This window comes from Entelurus aequoreus, linkage group LG01 (assembly GCF_033978785.1).
Source record: "Entelurus aequoreus isolate RoL-2023_Sb linkage group LG01, RoL_Eaeq_v1.1, whole genome shotgun sequence".
NCBI classification, from domain to species: Eukaryota; Metazoa; Chordata; class Actinopteri; order Syngnathiformes; family Syngnathidae; genus Entelurus; species Entelurus aequoreus.
Window position 1 is genome coordinate 92,550,693 of NC_084731.1, and position 26,317 is coordinate 92,577,009.

General features: G+C 39.9%; 1 protein-coding gene across 1 annotated transcript in view; it reads left to right on the plus strand.

The window, feature by feature from the left end:
• The window catches only part of LOC133659214 (neuronal membrane glycoprotein M6-b-like), a 108,496-nt gene that overhangs the window by 15,365 nt on the left and 66,814 nt on the right, over nt 1-26,317 (plus strand). The gene's annotated exons all lie outside the window — the stretch shown is intronic.

Here is a 26,317-nt window from a genome sequence, read left to right on the forward strand (position 1 = left end):
CGTGGTGTGCCTGCTGGTCACAAAGCACTGCAGGAATGTAGCAGCAGAGTGCGTCAAATACGGCGGCAAAATTCTAATACGACGAAATAAAAGCCTGTTTTATTTTGTTGTAACTATACTGCAAAAACTGAAATTTAAGTAAGATGAAATATCTCAAATGAGGGTGATATTTGCTTATTTTCTGTCTGATAAGATAATTATTCTCACTAAGCAGATTTTATGTTAGAGTGTTTTATTTGTTTTAAGGGTTTTGGTCTTAAATGATCTCAGTAAGATATTACAATTGTTGCTGAGATTTGATGACCTATATTGAGTAAAACATGTTTGAAACTACAATATCAACTGTTGCAAAGCTGTGTCATCAACACTCACAAGTATAAATCTACTTTTTTAAAGTAATCATTTCTTAATTGAAGCATGAAATAAAAAATCATGACTTTGACACAATTGTGTCTCATAATTAAAACAGATGACAGCCAAATGGACTTTGCTGTTTTATTTTCAATGAAACAATAGAAAAGATGTACTCATATAGTAGTACAGTTGGCACAGTACAGTAAACTGACAGTTAATATTTAAACATTTAACATGTGACATTTCTAACAATTTTGAACAGAAATAGTTCATGCACATTCAGATGACTTCTTCAAAATTACAATTAAAAATTTTTTGGCCGGGGGCCGGGCTGTATATATGCGCACTAATTGGCTGAGAGAGCCCGCACTTGGCGCGATGATGTCATGTTATCGATGGAAAAATGCATTTTTAGACAATATGATTTGCCTGAGCGGCTAGGAGACCCCGAGAGTAACAAGCGGTTGCCTTCTTGCCTTTCCATTAAGAACAATAAATTAGTTTTTAGTATAAGTTTGCTGGTTTCAAGAAATGTAATGCCGAGCGCATATCATTATGTCAAGATAATGGCACTAGCATTTACTTCATTTAAGAATATTTTTCAACATATTGAGCGAAAAGGTCTCAAAAAAATTGTTTTCTATCAATAAAAGTGCACTTGTTATTCGTGAGAATATACTTATTTTAAGGTATTTTTGGGTTCATTGAAGTTAGCTAATTTGACTTGTTTTGGAAAGTCTTGACAAGCCAAATTTTCTTGTTCTATTGGCAGATAATTTTGCTTAGTTCAAATAAAATACCCCTAATTTTTGTATTTTTTTTTCTTGTTTTTGAACACAGACTTTTTGCAGTGTACATTTAGATATGGGCTTATTTGTTCAGGAAAACTAACATCAGAACAACCACAATGCATGCTTCCGGGCACATCCGCACACTTCATTGGTGGCAATCATGACGCTTGTTGTTTAGTTGGCCATACCCTCGTTATACGCGAATCCCTGACTTACACGATGCCCGTGTTGTCCCGGATATAGGATAACTCGTAATATCGGAGAATTCAGGCATTCGAAAAATATACATTGTTACCACTAATTTATTATATTAAAAAAATATATCACATTTCTTGGCTGCTCGAAGGTTGTATAAAGCCTGCGCTTTATTGGTCACCATTCTATAAAGATCGGCATCATTACATTTTCTGTCTTTGCTAACTTGCGGTTCAGGACTCTGGTGGGATCGGCCCGTATTTTATGTCAAAAGCAGCGCAATAAATCAAAAGTATAGCATAAAGTTAGGACATGATTGGGCAAATTTATATTGTATTCCAAACCAAAATGTCGTCTGCTGTCTTGAGTATATTGCTTATATTTTTATTATGTGTGCACCATCTAAAATTTCACAAAAAGCTACTAAATATAATATGATAAATATTGGTCCGATAAGGTTCAAGGTTCAAGGTTTTATTCGTCACATGCAGAGTACACCATAGTGAAATGCTTTTTTCCATGCTCTTCAGATATTGCGTACAGTGGGATCCAAGCACTAGTTGCAGAATCTAATACTTTAAATACAAAAAATACAAAAATTTGAATAGCTCTGATGTACATTAATTACAAGACAGTAAGTTGCACAATAAGTCACAGTAGTTATGGTAGAAGTATCAGTACAAGTAGAAGTACAGTAGTCAAATACAGTACCAGTGCAATATCAAATAGTATAACAGTATATACCAGGGGTCACCAACGCGGTGCCCGCGGGCACCAGGTAGCCCGTAAGGACCAGATGAGTAGCCCGCTGGCCTGTTCTAAAAACAGCTCAAATAGCAGCACTTACCAGTGAGCTGCCTCTATTTTTTAAATTTTATTTATTTACTAGCAAGCTGGTCTCGCTTTGCCCGACATTTTTAATTCTAAGAGAGACAAAACTCAAATAGAATTTGAAAATCCAAGAAAATATTTTAAAGACTTGGTCTTCACTTGTTTAAATAAATTCTTTTTTTTTTTTATTACTTTGCTTCTTATAACTTTCAGAAAGACAATTTTAGAGAAAAAATACAACCTTAAAAATGATTTTAGGATTTTTAAACACATATACCTTTTTACCTTTTAAATTCCCTCCTCTTGTTTCCTGACAATTTAAATCAATGTTCAATTAAATTTATTGTTTTTATTGTAAAGAATAATAAATACATTTTAATTTAATTCTTCATTTTAGCTTCTGTTTTTTCGACGAAGAATATTTGTGAAATATTTCTTTAAACTTGTTATGATTAAAATTCAAAAAAAATATTCTGGCACATCTAGAAAATCTGTAGAATCAAATTGAAATCTTATTTCAAAGTCTTTTGAATTTCTTTTAAAAATTTTGTTCTGGAAAATCTAGAAGAAATAATGATTTGTTTTTGTTAGAAATATAGCTTGGTCCAATTTTTTATATATTCCAACAAAGTGTAGATTGGATTTTAACCTATTTAAAACATGTCATCAAAATTCTAAAAGTAATCTTAATCAGGAAAAATTACTAATGATGTTCCATAAATTATTTTTTTAATTTTTTCAAAAAGATTCGAATTAGCTCGTTTTTCTCTTCTTTTTTTTGGTTGAATTTTGAATTTTAAAGAGTCGAAATTGAAGATAAACTATGTTTCAAAATTTAATTGTCATTTTGTTCGTGTTTTCCCCTCTTTTAAACCGTTCAATTAAGTGTAAATATCATTCATTATTAATAATAACATAGAGTTAAAGGTAAATTGAGCAAATTGGCTATTTCTGGCAATTTATTTAAGTGTGTATCAAACTGGTAGCCCTTCGCATTAATCAGTACCCAATAAGTAGCTCTTGGTTTCAAAAAGGTTGGTGACCCCTGGTATATACAGTATATACAGTATAGGAAGCAACAAATATTAAGGTGTCTACAGTTCTTTGGCAATTGAGTAGTGACAGTAGTATGAACAAAGGTAATGGAACAGTATGACTTCTTTATACTCTTGATAATTACATCACACCGATAATTCTGATAACATAAGAAATAACTCTGATAACTGATAACATAAATGAAAAAAACACTCCAATGAGGAGATCTTACCCGTACTGTGCTATAAGTGGGTTAGGGTGAAAAAATCAAGCGCTCCTTTTCTCCGAGGAATAAACGTCCCCTAAGGTCACAGTGTAAACAAACATGGTGTCGAACATGAATAAATGAATGAATGAATGTGTTATACTTCTCTAGCGCTTTTCTACCTTCAAGGTACTCAAAGCGCTTTGACACTATTTCCACATTCACCCATTCACACACACATTCACACACTGATGGCGGGAGCTGCCATGCAAGGCCCTAACTAACCACGACCCATCAGGAGCAAGGGTGAAGTGTCTAGCTCAAGGACACAACGGACGTGACTAGGGTGGTAGAAGGTGGGGATTGAACCAGGAACCCTCAGGTTGCTGCATACTTGCCAACCTTGAGATCTCCGAATTCGGGAGATGGGGCGGGGTTTGGTGGTAGCGGGGGGGGTGTACATTGTAGCGTCCCAGAAGAGTTAGTGCTGCAAGGGGTTCTGGGTATTTGTTCTGTTGTGTTTATGTTGTGTTAAGGTGCGGATGTTCTCCCGAAATGTGTTTGTCATTCTTGTTTGGTGTGGGTTCACACATATTTGTAACAGTGTTAAAGTTGTTTATACGGCCAGCCTCAGTGTGACCTGTATGGCTGTTGACCAAGTATGCTGTGCATTCACTTATGTGTGTGTAAAAGCCGCATATATTATGTGACTAGGCCGGCACGCTGTTTGAATGGAGGAAAAGCGGACGTGACGACAGGTTGTAGAGGACGCTAAAGGCAGTGCCTTTAAGGCACGCCCCCAATACTGTTGTCCGGGTGGAAATCGGGAGAAATTCGGGAGAATGGTTGCCCCGGGATATTTTCGGGAGGGGCACTGAAATTCGGGAGTCTCCCAGGAAAATCGGGAGGGTTGGCAAGTATGGGTTGCTGGCACAGCCACTCTACCAACCTGTTTGCACTAAAAATGTCATGAGGCTGAGGAACAGAGCTGGCTGCAGAAAAACATTTGAGGGGGTGGGGGGGGGCATTCAATTTTTTCAGGGGGGCCCCTGCCAAAAATTCATACCCGCCACGTGAGCGTGTGAGCTTATTAAAGCTGCACTGCTGGGGCTTTATCTGTCCACAGCTGATTACTACATGTAGGACAAACACTTATATTCGTGGTTATTTGTGTTATTTTGGTTTCGTTTTTGGCGGGGACTCCTGACTTCCTCTTCTGAAGAGGAAAAGCATTTGATTGGCTGTCATTCGTAACCAATCCACACCCCTCTTTCAATGTTATAGAGCTGTGATTGGATATATTCCGGACTCGTCCCACCCATCGACAAGACAAAATTAAAGTTAAAGTAAAGTGCCAATGATTGTCACACACACACTAGGTGTGGTGAAATTTGTTCTCTGCATTCGACCCATTCCCTTGTTCAACCCCCTGGAAGGTGAGGGGAGCAGTGGGCAGCAGCGGTGGCCGCGCCCAGGAATTATTTTTGGTGATTTAACCCCCAATTCCAACCCTGGATGCTGAGTGCCAAGCAGGGAGGTAATGGGTCCCATTTTTTATAGTCTTTGGTATGACTCGGCCGGGGTTTGAACTCACAACCTACCGATCTCAGGGCGGACACTCTAACCTCAAGGCCACTGAGTTAAATTTGATTGGATTTTGTTTCTGTCAACATTTTATTTGTTAACCAAAATGTCAGTTATGTGTGTTGTTGTCTTAGTCAATGTGCCTTTGTTTTGATTAAAAACCATCCTATTTAATTAATAAATAATAAATAATAAATAATAAATAATAAATAATAAATAAATAAATAAATAAATAAATAAATAAATAAATAAATAAATAAATAAATAAATAATAATAAATAATAAATAAATAATAGATAAATAATAAATAAATAATAAATACATAGAATAACCACTTTCCAGCCCAGGGCGGGCAAGGCCCGGGCCCGCCCATGCAACGGGTCTGCTGGGGTAAAACATCACGTGTCGACACATCAAACCTTATCAGCCACCTGAAAGGCAAGCATCACTATAATGATGTTTTGGAAGCCTATGTAACTACAGTGTTGCTGTAGCATGTTGATATCAGATGAAGTCACTAGTAATTTGTTCAATGTCTTTACTTATACTAGTGGTGTTCCTCAAGGTTTCATTTCGGGTCCTCTCTTTTTCATTAATTGGGCTATATTCAACTGGTGGCCCGCAAGTTCAGTTCCAAAAACTCGAGAGACTCACCTTTTGGCACACTTGAGTGCTCTCACAGAGATGATCTTTGACTAGCTTTTTTGCAGAAGGTCCTCACAAACCGCAGAGCACGCTTGTAACAAAATAAACAGTCAAATATCAAATGTCTACTGTAGACGTTTTCCACTGTAGTGGATTGTCCGAAGCTTAAGCAGGCAACAAAAGTAGTTTAGTACAACAAATTTATTTACCCATTATCAGAAGTGCAGGTTGAATTGAGTTGGTCGTGCAGACAAACCACAAGTTACTCCGGAGCAAACAAGACACACACAAGCCAAAATCACTCCCGAGTTCCGGTCTTCTGCCATTTTTTATATGTCTGTTGTGCGTCATCGTTCCTTATCGAGTGCGTCAATGTCTTGTTTTGCTTTTCCTATCTGTTCCATAACAACTCGAATCCTTTAGACAGTCAACACATTCTATAGACAGGTTGGCACGACTTAATAGTCACTTTTGTCCCACAACTGGTCCATTCAATGGCACAAAAATACAAGAGTATTGAAAATGAGCGGACATTCTTAAAAGACAAGAAATATAGGTCAAAAGGTCAGAAATTCTACTACACCACAATATACAAAATATGACTAATAGTGAAGGCAGAAGTCCGACCCCCTTGTCCTTAGCTTTCTGGAAATGTGGTGCCTAAAACAATTTAGTTGAATATCCCTACTCTAGACCATAAGTCTCTTTGAGACTTGTTTTTAGAGAAACCAAATCTTATCTTTGGGTCAATATGGTAATTTGATTACCATGAATTTGAATGCAGCTAAGGTGACTCAAAAACACACAAATTCCATTGTGGGCACAGATTGTTGCTCAAACGGTTCCTGGCGACTGAATCAAGATAAACGAGAGGACTGACAGACTAAAGGAGTTTGCACATTCTGCAGGAAGGATTTTATTTTTTTTAAAGGACCACATCAATGCAAAGCATCCATTAGTCAGTGACTCCTCTGCAAGTACTGCACTTGGGAGGTGTGAGAATTGCACCAAACCACCGTCACAGAATAAAATGTGCAGACTGGTAAACACAGTGGAGGACACAGGTCTGAGCTGCCATCAGGACGTATGATAAACACAGTTAACTATGAATGGGTATTAGTCATGATTAATTCGAATTATTCTACTAATTTAATCTTGTTTGGTAGCCCTGATTTAAACACAACAAAATATTCAAAAACTCATACAAATCATAGACCGCTACTCAGGGGTTATCAGAGGTGTTAAATGTAGGCCCCTGGCATAAACACTCTATGTGGTTGTTTGGGGCCACATCCACCAGGGGGTCCACTTAAACAGAAGGGCTCTGACTTTGTTCAAGTCAATTTAGATGAGCATTGATTATATTTTCAATAACTTGGGGAGTTTAATTTGATTAGCTTATGACAGGGGTCATAACATAACATGACAGGAGTTTGTGTGTGTTTTTGACACAATATTTGAGCTGTAAACGTGTCACATATTCTGCTGCATGTGTGCATGGTTAAGGAACACTTTAAAGGCCTACTGAAATGAATTTTTTTTATTTAAACGGGAATAGCAGATCCATTCTATGTGTCATACTTGATCATTTCGCGATATTGCCCTATTTTTGCTGAAAGGATTTAGTAGAGAAAATCGACGATAAAGTTCGCAACTTTTGCTCGCTGATAAAAAAAAGCCTTGCCTGTACCGGAAGTAGCGTGACGTCACAGGAGCTAGGATTCCTCACAATTCCCCGTTGTTTACAATGGAGCGAGAGATTTGGAGCGACAAAGCGACGATTACCCCGTTAATTTGAGCGAAGATGAAAGATTCGTAGATGAGGAACGTTACAGTGAAGGACTAGAGAGGCAGTGATGGACGTATCTTTTGTCGCTCTGACCGTAACTTAGGTACAAGCTGGCTCATTGGATTCCACACTCTCTCCTTTTTCTATTGTGGATCACGGATTTGTATTTTAAACCACCTCGGATACTATATCCTCTTGAAAATGAGAGTCGAGAACGCGAAATGGACATTTAAAGTGACTTTTATCTCCACGACAATACATCGGTGACACACTTAGCTACTGAGCTAACGTGATAGCATCGTTCTCAAATGAAGATAGAAACAAAATAAATAAACCCCTGACTGGAAGGATAGACAGAAGATCAACAATACTATTAAACCATGGACATGTAACTACACGGTTAAAAATTCTCAGCCTGGTAAGGCTTAACAATGCTGTTGCTAACGACGCTAAGGCTAATTTAGCAACTTAGCAACCGGACCCCACAGAACTATGATAAAAACATTAGCGCTCCACCTACGCCAGCCAGCCCTCATCTTCCCATCAACAGCCGTGCTCACCTGCGTTCCAGCGATCGACGGCGCGACAAAGGACTTCATCCGTGGGTTTGGCGGCAAGCATCGGCTAGGCGTAGTAAGTAGTCCTTGTTGTGTTGCTGTAAGTATTGTACTTAGCCGCTAATACACCGATCGATCCCACCTACAACGTTCTTCTTTGCAGCCTCCATTGTTCATTAAACAAATTGCAAAAGATTCATCAACACAGATGTCCAGAATACTGTGGAATTTTGTCGAAGAAAACAAGAGGTTTCTGTATCGGGTTCGATGGGGTACAACCACATCCGTGGATTTTGTGACGTCACGCGCATAAATTATATCCAAAGGAGTTTTTCAACCGGAAGTGTGGCGGGAATTTTAAAATTGCACTTTATAAGTTAACCCGGCCGTATTGGCATGTGTTTCAATGTTAAGATTTCATCATTGATATATAAACTATCAGACTGCGCGGTCGGTAGTAGTGGCTTTCAGTAGGCCTTTAAACACGTGTAGGTTGTTCAGCATGAGTGGAAGAAAGTCCTCCAATGCAGTAGCGGTTGGTTCTTGCATCGACTGGTTGTTTGTATAATTAGCGTGCTTGGTAGAGAAATTACGTTGTATTCCTTCAAAACCTTCTTGGCAAATAAGACATACAGCCTTTGACTGGACTTCAGTGAAAAAGTCTTTAGTTGTTCTTTCCTTATTAAACACCTGGCATTTGCTGTCAACTTTTGTTTTCTTTCGCATTGTTGCAAATTGGTTCTGCTGTCAGAGCTGTAGAAAACGTGTACTACACGATCAGTCAAGCATACTGCAGTCCTATTGCGCCACTTTGTGGAATTACCTGGTATTGCGGGACAATTCATGTGGTCCTAATTATTACACAATTTGCTCAATTTTGTTTTCTTTTTTGCCGGGCCGGATCACAAAGACCAACGGGCCGCATGTGGCCCGCGGGCCGTAGTTTGCCCACCCCTGGTTTAGTGAATATGGTTTGTTTAGTTATATTGTAAAACTTACAAACGTTGCTTGGAGTGACGAATGAAGATTGAAGATTCAAGATTGTTTATTGTCATATGCACAGTTAAACAGACAGTTTGCCGTACAATGAAAATCTTACTTTGCTAGTCCACCCTTCAACAAGTCACACGGTACTTAGCTAAAATAAAAATTAAAAATAAAAATGTATATACAAGGCACAGTACTTAACATAACATTATTGCACATTCTGATTGACAGTCAACAGTATAAATATGGAGGTGACATTTGGTCACAGCCTACTGAAAGCCACTACTACCGACCACGCAGTCTGATAGTTTATATATCAATGATGAAATCTTAACATTGCAACACATGCCAATACGGCCGGGTTAACTTATAAAGTGACATTTTAAATTTCCCGGGGAACTTCCGGTTCAAAACGCCTTTGGAGGATGACGTATGCGCGTGACGTCGCGAGGTCCACGGAAGTGTTTGGACCCTTTTGGACACAATACACAGAGCTCTGTTTTCTTCGACAAAACTCCACAGTATTCTGGACATCTGTGTTGGTGAATCTTTTGCAATTTGTTTAATGAACAATGGAGGCTGCAAAGAAGAACGTTGTAGGTGGGATCGGTGTATTAGCGGCTGGCTGTAGCAACACAACAAGGAGGACTTTGTTGGATAGCAGACGCGCTAGCGGCGAACTCACCTTGACTTCCTACGTCTCCGGGCCGCCGACCGCATCGTCGATCGCTGGAACGCAGGTGAGCACGGGTGTTGATGAGCACAGGAGGGCTGGCTGGCGTAGGTGGAGCGCTAATGTTTTTATCATAGCTCTGACGAGGTCCCGTTGTTAAGTTAGCATCGTTAGCAACAGCATTGCTAGGCTTCGACAGGTGTCGAATACACATTAATCGTGTATTTACATGTCCAGTGTTTGGTTCGGTGTCTCCTGATAGTAGTATTGTTGATCTTCTGTCCATCCTTCCAGTCAGGGATTTATTTATTTTGTTTATATCTGCATTTGAGACAGATGCTATCACGTTAGCTCATGCTAAAGAGCTTCGTCGATGTATTGTCGTGGAGATAAAAGTCACTGTGAATGTCCATTTCGCCTTCTCGACTCTCATTTTCAAGAGGATATAGTATCCGAGGTGGTTTAAAATACAAATCCGTGATCTACAATAGAAAAATGAGAGAGTGTGGATTCCAATGAGCCAGCTTGTACCTAAGTTACGGTCAGAGCGAAAAAAGATATCTCTTGAACTGCATTCTAGTCCGTCACTCTAACGTTCCTCATCCACGAATCTTTCATCCTCGCTCAAATTAATGGGGTAATCGTCACTTTCTCGCTCCTAATATCTCTCGCTCCATTGTAAACAACGGGGAATTGTGAGCAGCACTACCGCTTGTGACGTCACGCTACTTCCGGTAGGGGCAAGGTTTTTTTTATCAGCGAGCAAAAGTTGCGAACTTTATCGTCGATTTTCTTTACTAAATCCTTTCAGCAAAAATATGGCAATATCGCGAAATGATCAAGTATGACACATAGAATGGATCTGCTATTCCCGTTTAAATAAAAATAATTCATTTCAGTAGGCCTTTAAAGTGTCTTTAGTGATCAAAGGTGAAAAGTGTCTACAGTGATGGTTCACAGTTCGGGGGTGGTCATGGTAGCTGTCTTTTGTTCAAAAAGATAAAAGTAAAACGGGGGGTTAGCTAGCATTCACAAGTTAGCATTCACAAGCCTGATTGCCTGTGGGTAGAAACTGTTTGTCAGTCTCATAGTCCTGGATTTCAGGCTCTAAAAACCAATGTATCTGCCTGATGGTAGGAGGCTGAAGAGACTGTGCTGGGGGTGTGTACTGTCCTTTATGATGTTGTGTGCTCTCCTGGTGGCCCTGGTAGAGTACATGTCCTGTAGTGAGGGGAAGGCTGCTCCTGATATGTACTGAGCAGTTTTAATCACTCGCTGGAGTGCCTTCCTGTCCTTAGCAGTGCAGTTTCCATACCAGACCGTGATTGAGCTGGTAAGGACACTCTCAACCGTACTTCTATAGAAATTGCTGAGAATTTTGGGTGGCATGCCAAATTTTCTCAGCCTTCTTAGGAAGTACAGTCGCTGCTGGGCTTTCTTTATTGTTTGTTGGGTGTTGTGATCCCAGGTGAGGTCCTCGCTGATGTGGGTCCCGAGGAATTTAAAGGTTTTCACCCTGTCCGCCTTTGTCCCCCCTATGTACAGAGGTGTGTAGTGTGTACTCCTTCTCCGTGGGTCAATAATCATCTCCTTGGTCTTGTCTGTGTTCAAGAAGAGATTATTATCCTGACACCAGGCCACCAGTTCCGCTACCTCCCTTCTGTATGCTGCCTCAGCTCCCCCGGTGATCAGTCCGACGACCGTAGTATCATCTGCAAACTTGATGATACTGGTGTTGTTCTGGGAGGCCACACAGTCGTGCGTGAAGAGGGTGTACAATAGGGGGCTCAGCACGCAGCTTTGGGGGGTCCTTGTGCTTAGAACCTTTGTGCCTGATGTCTTGTTGCCGATTCTGACTGACCGGGGCTGGTTTGTGAGAAAGTTCAGCACCCAGTCACAGAGAGTTGGTGTCAGACCAACAGTGAGGAGTTTAGCAGTGAGTTTTTGTGGGATGACCGTGTTAAAAGCAGAGCTGTAGTCAATGAATAATAGCCTGGCATAGGTATCCTTGCCCTCTAAGTGGGTGAGGGTGGTGTGGATGACGGTGTTGACTGCATCCTCAGTGGACTGGTTCCGCCGGTAGGCAAACTGTAGAGCAGGGGTCACCAACCTTTTTGAAACCAAGAGCTACTTCTTGGGTAGTGATTAATGCGAAGGGCTACCAGTTTGATACACACTTAAATAAATTGCCAGAAATAGCCAATTTGCTCAATTTACCTTTAACTCTATGTTATTATTAATAATTAATGATATTTACACTTAATTGAACGGTTTAAAAGAGGAGAAAACACGAAAAAAATGACAATTACATTTTGAAACATAGTTTATCTTCAATTTCGACTCTTTAAAATTCTAAATTCAACCGAAAAAAAGAAGAGAAAAACTAGCTAATTCGAATCTTTTTGAAAAAATAAAAAAAAATAATTTATGGAACATCATTAGTAATTTTTCCTGATTAAGATTAATTGTAGAATTTTGATGACATGTTTTAAATAGGTTGAAATCCAATCTACACTTTGTTAGAATATATAACAAATTGGACCAAGCTATATTTCTAACAAAGACAAATCATTATTTCTTCTAGATTTTCCAGAACAAAAATTTTAAAAGAAATTTAAAAGACTTTGAAATAAGATTTAAATTTGATTCTACAGATTTTCTAGATTTGCCAGAATATTTTCTTTGAATTGTAATCATAATAAATTTGAAGAAATATTTCACAAATATTCTTTGTCGAAAAAACAGAAGCTAAAATGAAGAATTAAATTAAAATGTATTTATTCTTTACAATAAAAAAAATAAATTTACTTGAACATTGATTTACATTGTCAGGAAAGAAGAGGAAGGAATTTAAAAGGTAAAAAGGTATATGTGTTTAAAAATCCTAAAATCATTTTTAAGGTTGTATTTTTTCTCTAAAATTGTCTTTCTGAAAGTTATAAGAAGCAAAGTAAAAAATTAATGAATTTATTTAAACAAGTGAAGACCAAGTCTTTAAAATATTTTCTTGGATTTTCAAATTCTATTTGAGTTTTGTCTCTCAGAATTAAAAATGTCGGGCAAAGCTAGACCAGCTTGCTAGTAAATAAATAAAATTAAAAAAATAGACGCTGCTATTTGAGCTATTTTTAGAACAGGCCAGCGGGCTACTCATCTGGTCCTTACGGGCTACCTGGTGCCCGCGGGCACCGTGTTGGTGACCCCTGCTGTAGAGGGTCCAGTGTGTCTGGGATGGTCTTTTTGATGTGTGACATGACTATCCTTACAGGGCGATAGTCATTCAGACAGGTCACAGTGTTTTTCTTTGGCGGGGGCACGATGGTGGTATCGCGGTACTATACTAATACTGGTATACCGTGCAACCCTAATGGAAACTGTTGGTGTAATATGAAAACTATTTGTTGAATACAAAACTTTATGGCGATTAGGGATGAAAAATCCATAAAGTAGCCTTACCGTTTTATAAGCCACATAACTCAAAGTATAGGAAAAAGGACCGGCTTATAGTCCGGAAAATATGGTACACATTGAAAATGACATGCTTCCAAATTAGAGATGTCCGATAATGGCTTTTTTGCCGATATCCGATATTTCGATATTGTCCAACTCTTAATTACCGATTCCGATATCAACCGATACTGATATATACAGTTGTGGAATTAACACATTATTATGCCTAATTTTGTTGTGATGTCCCGCTGGATGCAATAAACAATGTAACAAGGTTTTCCAAAATAAATCAACTCAAGTTATGGAAAAAAAAATGCCAACATGGCACTGCCATATTTATTATTGAAGTCACAAAGTGCATTATTTTTTTTCAACGTGCCTCAAAACAGCAGCTTGGAATTTGGGACATGCTCTCCTTGAGAGAGCATGAGGAGGTTGAGGTGGGCGGGGTTCGGGGGGGCGGGGTTGAGGTGGGGGTGGGGGGTAGGGGGTAGCGGGGGGTCTATATCGTTGCGTCCCGGAATAGTTAGTGCTGCAAGGGGTTGTGGTTATTTGTTCTGTTGTGTTTATGTTGTGTTACGGTGCGGATGTTCTCCCGAAATGTGTTTGTCATTCTTGTTTGGTGTGGGTTCACAGTGTGGCGCATATTTGTAACTGTCAGGTTCAAACACTGATGACATCTATTAAACAAGACAAGAGGCAAAGAATCAAATAGAGACAGAATTAAATTTGGACTCAATTTTGAGGAGAGACGCGGCCACTGTACTCCCTGCACAGTCTTGCACTACGCTCTGCCAAAAGATTGCACACCTCCTTCTTTATTTGACTTTGTCCCCCTACCTGACCACAGCTGCTTCCAGAGGGAAGTGGGTCGTAAACAGCGTTGCCTTTGGTTACCGAACAGTTCACATGAAGAGGTCGTAAAATAGTTCAAAAAGATTTCCATAAAATAGTTCAAAAAGAGTTCGTAAAATACTTCAAAAAGAGTTCGTCTGGAAATTGGGCAGATCCTGCCATCTGTCCGCTTTGAAGTCACAGTGGAGTTTTACGAGCCTTCCTCCTGGTAGGCCCCAAAGACAGCTCCCGTCTCCCTGCCAGGAACTCAATGTAATACAAAGCTTTTGTGATAATTTAGAAACATTTATTCTAATAGTAACAGTGTTAAAGTTGTTTCTACGCCCACCCTCAGTGTGACCTGTATGGCTGTTGACCAAGTATGCGTTGCATTCACTTGTGTGTGTGAAAAGCCGTAGATATTAATGGGATCGGGCCTGCACGCAAAAGCAGTGCCTTTAAGGCACGCCCCCTATATCGTTGTCTGGGTGGAAAATCGGGAGAAATTCGGGAGAATGGTTGCCCCGGGAGATTTTCGGGAGGGGCACTGAAATTCGGGAGTCTCCCGGGAAAATCGGGAGTGTTGGCAAGTATGACTAAGCATTTATCGGCCGATAATATCGGCAGTCCGATATTATCGGACATCTCTAGTCCAAATATGGACTGCAACATGATTTTTTTTTTTTTTCTCCTTTCTCACCCCAGCGCTCATCTCATTCCAACATACAAACACACACACACACATACACACACACACCCTTCGTTCGCCTACTGTATCCTTCCCGGCGCCTCGAGGTGTGTGTGAGGTCGAGGGAGCATGTGAAAGCCGTCACACAGGGAGCGAGAGGCTCATGTGTTCCTCATTTGAAGTCATTTGCCCAAAGCATGCTGTCAGCCTCCATCTGGACACGTGTGTGTGCGTGAGTGTGTGTGTGTGTGTGTGTGTGTGTGTGTGTGTGTGTGTGTGTGTGTGTGTGTGTGTGTGTGTGTGTGTGTGTGTGTGTGTGTGTGTGTGTGCGTGTGTGCGTGCGTGCGTGTGTGTTTGTGTGTGTGCATTTGTTTACGTGCCAATGACCAGGGGTGGTTGAAAAGAATGTCTGTGCTTGCTCTGACTGAGGGGGGAAAAAAGCTCTATTTTTACATGCATACAAAGTGCGGTGCAGCTTTGTGTTCGTATTCAGCACTTTCTCTCGCCACGTTACCACCTTTAGATTCAAACCCCAGAAAGTCAGCATCGGCGTCTGTTTGCGACGTTGTTGTTTTTTTCTGCCCAAAGTCCAATAACAAGCAGCATGCATAAGGAGTGCACTGCAAAAAGTCAGTGTTCAAAAACAAGAAAAATGAGACCTACATAGAGGTTTTTGTTTCATGTCTCTCCGACCTTCCTAGTGGGAGTTACAGGCAGTTTTGTATGTGTTCTTTCCTAGGGGGCGCTAGAGCGCAATTTTGAGTTTTGGGGCTAGGTTTTTTTATTAGATAGCAATTTTCGCAGGTCCTGATGTGTGTGTCAAATATGGTGAGTTTTGAAGCATCTTAAGTGGGTCAAATTACAGCTCAAAGAAGCGGCCGGTATAATAATAATAAGAATAAGAAGAATAATAAAACCTTACGATTTCAATAGGGTCCTTCTGTCCCATTGTAAAAGGACTCCCGTTGGGATTCCTTTGACAATGGGCCATGCGGGCCCTAAAAATTACAAAAATTAGGGGTATCTTACTTGAACTAAGCAAAATTATCTGCCAATAGAACAAGAACATTTGGCTTGTCAAGACTTTCCAAAACAAGTAAAATTAGCTAACTTCAATTAACCCAAAAATACCTTAAAATAAGTATATTGTCACTAATAACAAGTGCACTTTTCTTGGTAGAAAAAAAAGAAAGAGACCTTTTTGCTCAATATGTTAAAAAATATTCTTAAATGAAGTAAATGCTAGTGCCATTATCTTGACTTAATGATATGCGCTCTGCATTATATTTCTTGAAACCAGCAAATTTATACTAAAAAATAATTTATTGTTCTTAATGGAAAGGCAACAAGGCAACCGCTTGTTACTCTCGGGGTCTACTAGCCGCTCAGGCAAATCATATTGTCAAAAAATGCATTTTTCCATCGATAACATGACATCATCGCACCAAGTGCGTGCTCTTTCAGTCAATTAGTGCGCATACATACAGCCCGGCCCCCGGCCAAAATGTTTTTAATTGTAATTTTGAAGAATTCATCTGAATGTGCATGTTCAAAATTGTTAGAAATGTCACATGTAAAATGTTTAAATATTAACTGTCAGTTCACTGTACTGTGCCAACCGTACTACTATATGAGTACGTATTTTTTATTGTTTCATTGAAAATAAAACAGCAACGTCCATTTGGCTGTCATCCCTTTTTAATTATGAGACAAAATTGTGTCAAAGTCATGATTTTGTATTTCATGCTTGAAATAAGAAATTATTACTTTAAAAAAAGTAGTTTTATACTCGTGAGTAGGGATGTCCGATAATAGCTTTTTGCCGATATTCGATATTCCGATATTGTCCAGGTCTAGCTCCAGCCTATCTTGCTGATTGTATTGTACCATATGTCCCGGCAAGAAATCTGCGTTCAAAGAACTCTGGCTTATTAGTGATTCCCAGAGCCCAAAAATAGTCTGCGGGCTATAGAGCGTTTTCTGTTCGGGCTCCAGTACTATGGAATGCCCTTCCGGTAAAAGTTAGAGATGCTACCTCAGTAGAAGCATTTAAGTCCCATCTTAAAACTCATTTGTATACTCTAGCCTTTAAATAGACCCCCCCTTTTTTAGACCAGTTGATCTGCCGTTTCTTTTCTCCTTTACCCCCTCGCCGGGTTATTCCGTTTCCGGTGACCATGGATGAGGTGCTGGCTGTCCAGAGTTGGGACCCGGGGTTGACCGCTCGCCTGTGCATCGGTTGGGGACGTCTCTGCGCTACTGTGTCTCCGCTCGGGATGGTCTCCTGCTGGCCCCACTATGGACTGGACTCTCACTGTTATGTGGATCCACTAGGGACTGTACTTAGAGGGGGGGTTACCCACATATGCGGTCCTCATAGTCATTCACATCGACGTCTCTTGTGTGGGCTCTGTGCCGAGGATGTCGTTGTGGCTTGTGCAGCCCTTTGAGACTTTTGTGATTTAGGGCTATATAAATAAACATTGATTGATTGATTGAACTCTTTAATTACAGATACCGATATCAACCGATACTGATATCAACCGATACTGATATATACAGTCGTGGAATTAACACATTATTAGTCCTAATTTGGACAACCAGGTATGGTGAAGATAAGGTCCTTTTTTTAAAATATTAATAAAATAAAATAAGATAAATAAATGAAAAACATTTTCTTGAATAAAAAAGAAAGTAAAACAATAGAAAAACAGTTACATAGAAAGTAGTAATTAATGAAAATTAGTAAAATTAACTGTTAAAGGTTAGTACTATTAGTGGAGCAGCAGCACGCACAATCATGTGTGCTTACGGACTGTATCCCTTGCAGACTGTATTGATATATATTGATATATAATGTAGGAACCAGAATATTAATAACAGAAAGAAACAACCCTTTTGTGTGAATGAGTGTAAATGGGGGAGGGAGGTTTTTTGGGTTGGTGCACTAATTGTAAGTGTATCTTGTGTTTTTTATGTTGATTTAATGAATAAAAAAATTTAAATCAATTTAAAAAACGATACCGATAATTAAAAAAAACGATACCGATAATTTCCGATATTACATTTTAAAGCATTTATCCGGCAGGCCGATATTGTCGGACTTCTCTATTGCTAATGTTTTTTTAAATTGAAGAAAATGGTTTTGGCCGTGAGTAAAAACATTGTTGTGTAATTGTGGAGTTTTACCAGTAATTTCCCTCCATACGGATGCTGCTTTCTAGTTTTGTTTTTTTACATTTTAATTATATTTTGCATTGTGATGATTTGTGAATGTTGTGTTTTTTCATTGTCGATAGTTGGACTTTTACAACACAATACACACAATCCGAGCTTGACTATTTTGTCTACTTTAATCATTTCTTTTTGTAGCAATGTGTTACATGATATTATCGGACATCTCTACTTGTGAGTGTTGATGACACAGCTTTGCAACAGTTGATATTCTAGTTCCAGGCATGTTTTACTCAATATAGGTCATCAAATCTCAGCAACAAGCTTTAATATCTTACTGAGATCATTTAGGACCAAAACCCTTAAAACAAGTAAAACACTCTAACATAAAATGTGCTTAGTGAGAAGAATGATCTTATCAGACAGAAAATAAGCAAATATCACCCTTATTTGAGATATTTCATCTTACTTAGATTACAGTTTTTGCAGTGTGATTAAAATGGCCAGCAGTATCGGGCGATGCCAGTCTGCAGTGAGTATATGAATAGAAGCGTGGCAGGTTGGCACAGCACGCCGTGTTCTCGGGTGACGTCAGCCCACTGATGCTGAATCTGCTCCCCTTCGCCCACCAATTAGCCGTCGACTCCATGCCGGCTTTCACAAAAATTCCTTTATATCTCGCGCGCAACATTCAACGAGGCCCAGAAGCTGCTGGAAAGTGCATTTCCACAATCATGTCGCTTCTTTAACATCTCAGGGAGAGAGTGACATCAGCCAAAGTTGGTTGCGTAACCGCTGAGCCACTCACTCGGTTGGCGAAGCATCACATGTGGCCGGAGGGGCCATTTTGTGTTTTAACATTGTCCGCTCTGTTTGAGACCCCCGACGGCAGGTGATTTCTGAATATGTGGCGATATAAAAGACGAGAGCCGAGCTTCGTGGTGTGGATATGAACAACCAGCAATAAACCGTGCACTTGTTTTACGGTACGATGATGGTTTTGGACGCCACTGGAGTCTATTATGAGACCTTTTACTCGGGTGCTAGAATCTTCCAGACTGAACATTGCTGGTTTGATCCTTTTGCCGTATCCAAGTATCCTTGGGCAAGATACCGAACCCACAGTTGCTGCTGATGCATCAGTAGGCTAATGAGGTACACTATATTGCCAAAAGTATGAACTTGAAGGGCCATCCCATTCCTAACCCATAGGGTTCAATATGTCGGTCCACTTTTTTGCAGCTATTACAGCTTCAACTCTTCTGGGAAGGCTGTCCACAAGGTTGCGGAGTGTGTTTATAGGAATTTTCCACCATTCTTCCAAAAGCGCATTGGTGAGATCACACACTGATGTTGGTCGAGAAGGCCTGGCTCTCAACCTCTGTTCTAGTTCAGGTCAGGACTCTGTGCAGGCCAGTCAAGTTCATCCACAGCAGACTCTGTCATCCATGTCTTTATGGACCTTGCTTTGTGCACTGTTCCCACCAGGTTGGGAGCATGGAATTGTCCAAAATGTTTTGGTATCCTGGAACATTCAAAGTTCCTTTCATTGGAACTAAGGGGCCGAGCCCAACTCCTGAAAAACAACCCCACACCATAATTCCTCCTCCACCAAATTTCACACTCGGCACAATGCAGTCCGAAATGTACCGTTCTCCTGGCAACCTCCAAACCCAGACTCGTCCATCAGATTGCCGGATGGGAAAGCGTGATTCATCACTCCAGAGAAGGCGTCTCCACTACTCGAGAGTCCAGTGGCGACCACTGCATCCCACGCTTGGCATTGGACTTGGTGGTGTAGATGCAGCTGCTCTGCCATGGCAACCCATTCCATGAAGCTCTCTGCGTACTGTACGTGGGCTAATTGGAAGGTCACATGAAGTTTGGAGCTCTGTAGCAACTGACTGTGCAGAAAGTGGGCGACCTCTTTGCACTATGCGCCCCTCTCTGTCAGTTTACGTGGCCTACCACTTGGTGGCTGAGTTGCTGTTGTTCCCAAACTCTTCCATTTTCTTATAATAAAGCCGACAGTTGACTTTGGAATATTTAGGAGCGAGGAATTTTCATGACTGGGTTCGTTGCACAGGTGGCATCCTATGACAGTTGAGAGCGGCCCATTCTTCCACAACTGTTTGTAGAAACAGTCTCCATGCCTAAGTGCTTGATTGTGTACACCTGTGGCCGGGCCAAGTGATTAGGACACCTGATTCTCATCATTTGGATGGGTGGCCAAATACTGTAGTTTTACTTTCCCATCTGGCCATTGAATGCAGGCTCCCACACCTTTCCTTGAGTGACACCCGGGACACACCTGTACACGGTTGCCAATCAGTCTCCTATTTCAGGTCTGTCTCCCAGACACGGTGAGGTCATTGCTTCGCCTATTGCCTCAAGCCTCACGCACACGTGTTGTTCTCTTTACAAAATAAGTTCCGTGACTTATGTCTTTGCTTTTGCCTTGTTTTGTTTTTCTCCCCTCCTTGTGAGTGCTTTATTTGACACATGCCCACTGTTGCAGCCAATTTTGCAGCCAAACTCCTCAGAGTCATGCAACCTACTTACTTACTTGATTGATTGATTGATTGAAACTTGTATTAGTAGATTGTACAGTACAGTACATATTCCGTACAATTGACCACTAAATGGTAACACCCGAATACGTTTTTCAACTTGTTTAAGTCGGGGTCCACGTTAATCAATTCATAGTACAAATATATACTATCAGCATAATACAGTCATCACACAAGTTAATCATCAGAGTATATACAAACCCCGTTTCCATATGAGTTGGGAAATTGTGTTAGATGTAAATATAAACGGAATACATTGATTTGCAAATCCTTTTCAACCCATATTCAATTGAATGCACTACAAAGACAACATATTTGATGTTCAAACTCATAAACTTAATTTTTTTTTTGCAAATAATAATTAACTTAGAATTTCATGGCTGCAACACGTGCCAAAGTAGTTGGGAAAGGGCATGTTCACCACTGTGTTACATGGCCTTTCCTTTTAACAACACTCAGTAAACGTTTGGGAACTGAGGAGACACATTTTTGAAGCTTCTCAGGTAGAATTCTTTCCCATTCTTGCTTGATGTACAGCTTAAGTTGTTCAACAGTCCGGGGGTCTCCGTTGTGGTATTTTAAGCTTCATAATGCGCCACACATTTTCAATGGGAGACAGGTCTGGACTACAGGCAGGCCAGTTTAGTACCCGCACTCTTTTACTATGAAGCCACGTTGATGTAACACGTGGCTTGGCATTGTCTTGCTGAAATAAGCAGGGGCGTCCATGGTAACGTTGCTTGGATGGCAACATATGTTGCTCCAAAACCTGTATGTACCTTTCAGCATTAATGGCGCCTTCACAGATGTGTAAGTTACCCATGTCTTGGGCACTAATACACCCCCATACCATCACAGATGCTGGCTTTTACACTTTGCCCCTATAACAATCCGTATGGTTCTTTTCCTCTTTGGTCCGGAGGACACGACGTCCACAGTTTCCAAAAACAATTTGAAATGTGGACTCGTCAGACCACAGAACACTTTTCCACTTTGTATCAGTCCATCTTAGATGAGCTCAGGCCCAGCGAAGCCGACCGCGTTTCTGGGTGTTGTTGATAAACGGTTTTCGCCTTGCATAGGAGAGTTTTAACTTGCACTTACAGATGTAGCGATCAACTGTAGTTACTGACAGTAGGTTTCTGAAGTGTTCCTGAGCCCATGTGGTGATATCCTTTACACACTGATGTCGCTTGTTGATGCAGTACAGCCTGAGGGATCGAAGGTCACGGGTTGAAGTAAACATGTTAAGGTTAGCATGTTTGCATGCTAACATTAACATGCAAATTTAGCCCAAAAAATTCTGCTTTTTAGTACATAATTTCTGAGTTTTCCTTCCCGTCCGACGTCTGCCTCGACTCATTCAGGGGTCGCTCATCCCACCTCCGCGGACGTCTTTTCCTTGCATGTACGATAAAAGTGACGGTTGTTTGAAAACGATTAGTTCCATCTCCAACAACAATGTCGATGTTGCTTCAATCGCCATCGTTTACAACTACCACACACAGGAAGCTAATCAAGAAATGTGGTTGCACACTTGGGAAAACACTGCCCCTAGCATTTGGTAAGAGTATTGCAAGTCGACTCAGCAATAAACGACTCAAGACAGCATAGAGAGCATAATTCAGCCTTTATTTTGCACTTGTCCTCAATAAAAAAGCAGAGACTGAGTCAACAATGGGCCCCAATTACACTGCACAACACCCTAACCCTGACCCTAACCACCTAACCCTAACCCCTTACCCCTGGTAGTAACCAGACCGAAAAAAGAAGACCTTACCTGTGCCTTATTTCACCACTTAGTGAATGCAGACTCAACAACCTGCAACAAGTGCTCGGTAACGATATTGTACAAGTAACATCTTGTAAATAATATTTAACCACAAGCCCAGATTCCGACGCTCATTTTAGACTTTATTGCTGACCTTAACACGACGAAACAGCATCCCTCATAAAAACACCGCTAGCGCTGAAGAGCTAGCCAGGAGCCACAACAACAACACACTGAACGGACTTTCTCAGGTGATGAACAGTTAAGGCGGGGGTCAGCAACCCGCGGCTAGTGGCTCCCTGGACCTCTTTCAGAGATGTGTGAAAATGGAAAAAGATGAAGAAAAAAAAAACATTTTTGTTTTAATATGGTTTGTGTAAAAGGACAAACATGACACAAACCTTCCTAATTGTTAGAAATCCCACTGTTTATAATAAACATGCTTGACTGATGAGAGTATTTGGCAAGCACCGTTTTGTCCTACTAATTTCAGCGATCCTTGAACTCATCGTAGTTTGTTTACATGTGCAACTTTCTCCGACGCTGCCACAGAAAGACGTGTTTTACGCCACTCTTTCTTTGTCTTATTTTGTCCACCAAACGTGGATGCAGAAAGGTGAGCTTTGTTGATTTTATTGATTTGCTGGAGTGCTTATCAGGCATATTTGGTCAATCCATGACTGCAACCTAATTGATGCTAACATGCTATTTAGGCTAGCTGTATGTACATATTGCATCATTATGCCTCGTTTGTAGGTATATTTGATCTAATTTTATTTCCTTTACTTATGTCCTCTGTGTATTTACACTACCATTCAAAAGTTTGGGGTCACATTGAAATGTCCTTATTTTTGAAGGAAAAGCACTGTACTTTTCAATGAAGATAACTTTAAACTAGTCTTAACTTTAAAGAAATACACTCTATACATTGCTAATGTGGTAAATGACTATTCTAGCTGCAAATGTCTGGTTTTTGGTGCAATATCTACACAGGTGTATAGAGGCCCATTTCCAGCAACTATCACTCCAGTGTTCTAATGGTACAATGTGTTTGCTCATTGGCTCAGAAGGCTAATTGATGATTAGAAAACCCTTGTGCAATCATGTTCACACATCTGAAAACAGTTTAGCTCGTTACAGAAGCTACAAAACTGACCTTCCTTTGAGCAGATTGAGTTTCTGGAGCATCACATTTGTGGGGTCAATTAAACGCTCAAAATGGCCAGAAAAAGAGAACTTTCATCTGAAACTCGACAGTCTATTCTTGTTCTTAGAAATGAAGGCTATTCCACAAAATTGTTTGGGTGACCCCAAACTTTTGAACGGTAGTGTAATTTATATTTGCATGTCTCATAACACATTATCTGCATTTCTCATAGTTGTTTGTGTGCCATGTTGTTCCAGACCACAGCAAACGTTACCATAAATCCATTAGAAGAAGACAGCCTGCCATTTCCTTATACTTGGTCACACACATCTATACCTTTGGCCATTCTGAGCTAGTAATTTCCAGAAGTCATGTCATCATTTGAGAAGCCTCCATTTTACCAATGAATGCCAATGTTGCAAAATAGTGTAAAATAAAAATTAAAACACAACATTTCTGTCAACGAAGATTTATTTATTTATTTATATATATTTTTTAATGTCCTGCCCAGCTTCTTAGGCAAATCATATAGCAGATGTAGATGCCCATATCGGCTGTTCAGATTTACTTTACAAAAGAGAAGTGTAGGATACTTCTCTTGTTGCCTTATTTGTATTTGACTTTATTAAATGTATTTATATTATCATTTGGTACAGCCGGGCCGGAGCAGGAGGGGATAGAAAGAGAAAAAAAGGAAGACAGAGGGGGGAATTGTGGGGACAAGAGGGGGATTAGACAGAGAGACAAAAACAACAACAGCAAACACAACAACAACAACAACAGAGCAACATCAGCAAATACGACATGTACAAATATGATGGTAAAAGTAATAGCAAATAAGCAGTTAGTGAAAATAAAAAATAATACAGAAATGACAATGAGCATTATTGCACTAAAAATGAAGCAATATGAATACCAATAGAAATAGCGCTATTGATAATAAACAATACCAATACTTTACCTTTATTATCAACAATACAATTGTTCAAATGCAACAATACATATACGTAATGATAGCTTGAGATACGAAAGAATGCAGAAAAATGGAGGGGAAGAAAGAGAAGCAACCTACATTAACCTTGTAGATTGTTATAGTAACAATAGGTTAAGCTTTGTCAGTGTGCCATGTGTTATACCCAGTTTACCCTAGGGCAACAACGTTAATATATGTTTGATGAAACGTGATTATGTGCATGAGTGTATGTGTGCATATGTACTTGTATATGTACAGTATGTGTATATGTGTGCTTGTACAGTGAATGTATATGTACAGTATGTGTATATGTGTGTTTGTACAGTGAATGTATATGTACAGTATGTGTATGTGTGTGCTTGTACAGTGAATGTATATGTACAGTATGTGTATATGTGTGTTTGTACAGTGAATGTATATGTATAGTATGTATACGTGTGTGTCAACGAAGATTTGAGTCAGCCTTTGATAGTAGGCTAATATAGACACTTACATCGGCCGGTACCGGTCCGCGGACCGATTGGTACCGGGCCGCACAAGAATTTAAATTTTTTTTTTTTTTTTTTTTTTTTTTTTTTTTTAATGAAATCAACATAAAAAACACAATATATACATTCTATATCAATATAGATCAATACAGCCTGCAGGGATACAGTCTGTAAGCACACATGATTGTATTTATTTATGTAAAAAAAAAAAAAAAAAAAAAAATTTTTTTTTTTTTGTTTTTTTTAAATACACCCCCCCCCCCACCCCCTCCCCACCGGTCCGTGGGACAAATTTTCAAGCGTTGACCGGTCCGCAGCTACAAAAAGGTTGGGGACCGCTGACTTACATCATGTGTTGCCTTCATTATAACACAAATATAAGGCTTTTTAATTTTTTGCGGCTCCAGACAGATTTTGTTTTTTGTATTTTTGGTCCAGTATGGCTCTTTCAACATTTTGGGTTACCCTGAGTTAAGGCAAGTGAGGTTGCATTCACAAACCCACAGAATTATGAGTATCGACAAGCCAGTCATTTTTTTGCACCTTCCCTGCAATATTTATGACAATTTGTTTTCAATTTTATTTCTTACTTTTAGTTATCATTTCATTGATATAATTGAATATTTGTGTATGTATTGTTCAATGTGAATATCAATGAATTCCATAAAAATAAATAGGCATTGTTTGGGGGGAAAAAAGGAATAAATAAATGCATGTATCCATTTTTTAGGTACTGGTTCGGGCACCATTTTTAAAGTACAGGTTTGGTACTAGCATTAGTTAAAAAGTAAATGATACCCATCCTTATTTACAACTGTCTGTTTCTTTTGTTGATTGGCAAAATTGCTGAAAAATGACATAACACATTTCAATAAAACTTTGTACCAAGGAAGTGTAACGGACGGAGTGTGGACGTTGGTAAACCTCACTCCCTGACAACCTCAAGAGCAGTGCTGGCTATCCGATTGACAGCCAGGGGTCTTAGCTCGGTGGCTAACAGGCTCATCCCTCATGCAGGGACTGAACCAGGCGGGTTATAGTGGTGCCGTTAAATCCTTTTCAACCTATATTATATTGAATAGACTGCAAAGACAAGATACTTCATGTTGGAACTGGTTAACTTTGTTATTCTTTGCAAATATTAGCTCATTTTGAATTTGACGCCTGCAACATGTTTCAAAAAAGCTGGCACAAGTGGCAAAAAAGACTGGGAAAGTTGAGGAATGCTCATCAAACACTTATTTGGAACATCCCACAGGTGAACTGGCTAATTGGGAACAGGTGGGTGCCATGATTGGGTATTAAAGCAGCTTCCATGAAATGCTCAGTCATTCACAAACAAGGATGGGGCGAGGGTCACCACTTTGTGAACAAATGTGTGATCAAATTGTCGAACAGTTTAAGAACAACATTTCTTAATAAGCTATTGCAAGGAATTTAGGGATTTCACCATCTACGGTCCATAATATCATCAAAAGGTTCCGAGAATCTGGAGAAATCACTGCACGTAAGCGATGATATTACGGACCTTCGATTCCCTCAGGCGGTACTGCATCAAAAAGCGACATCAGTGTGT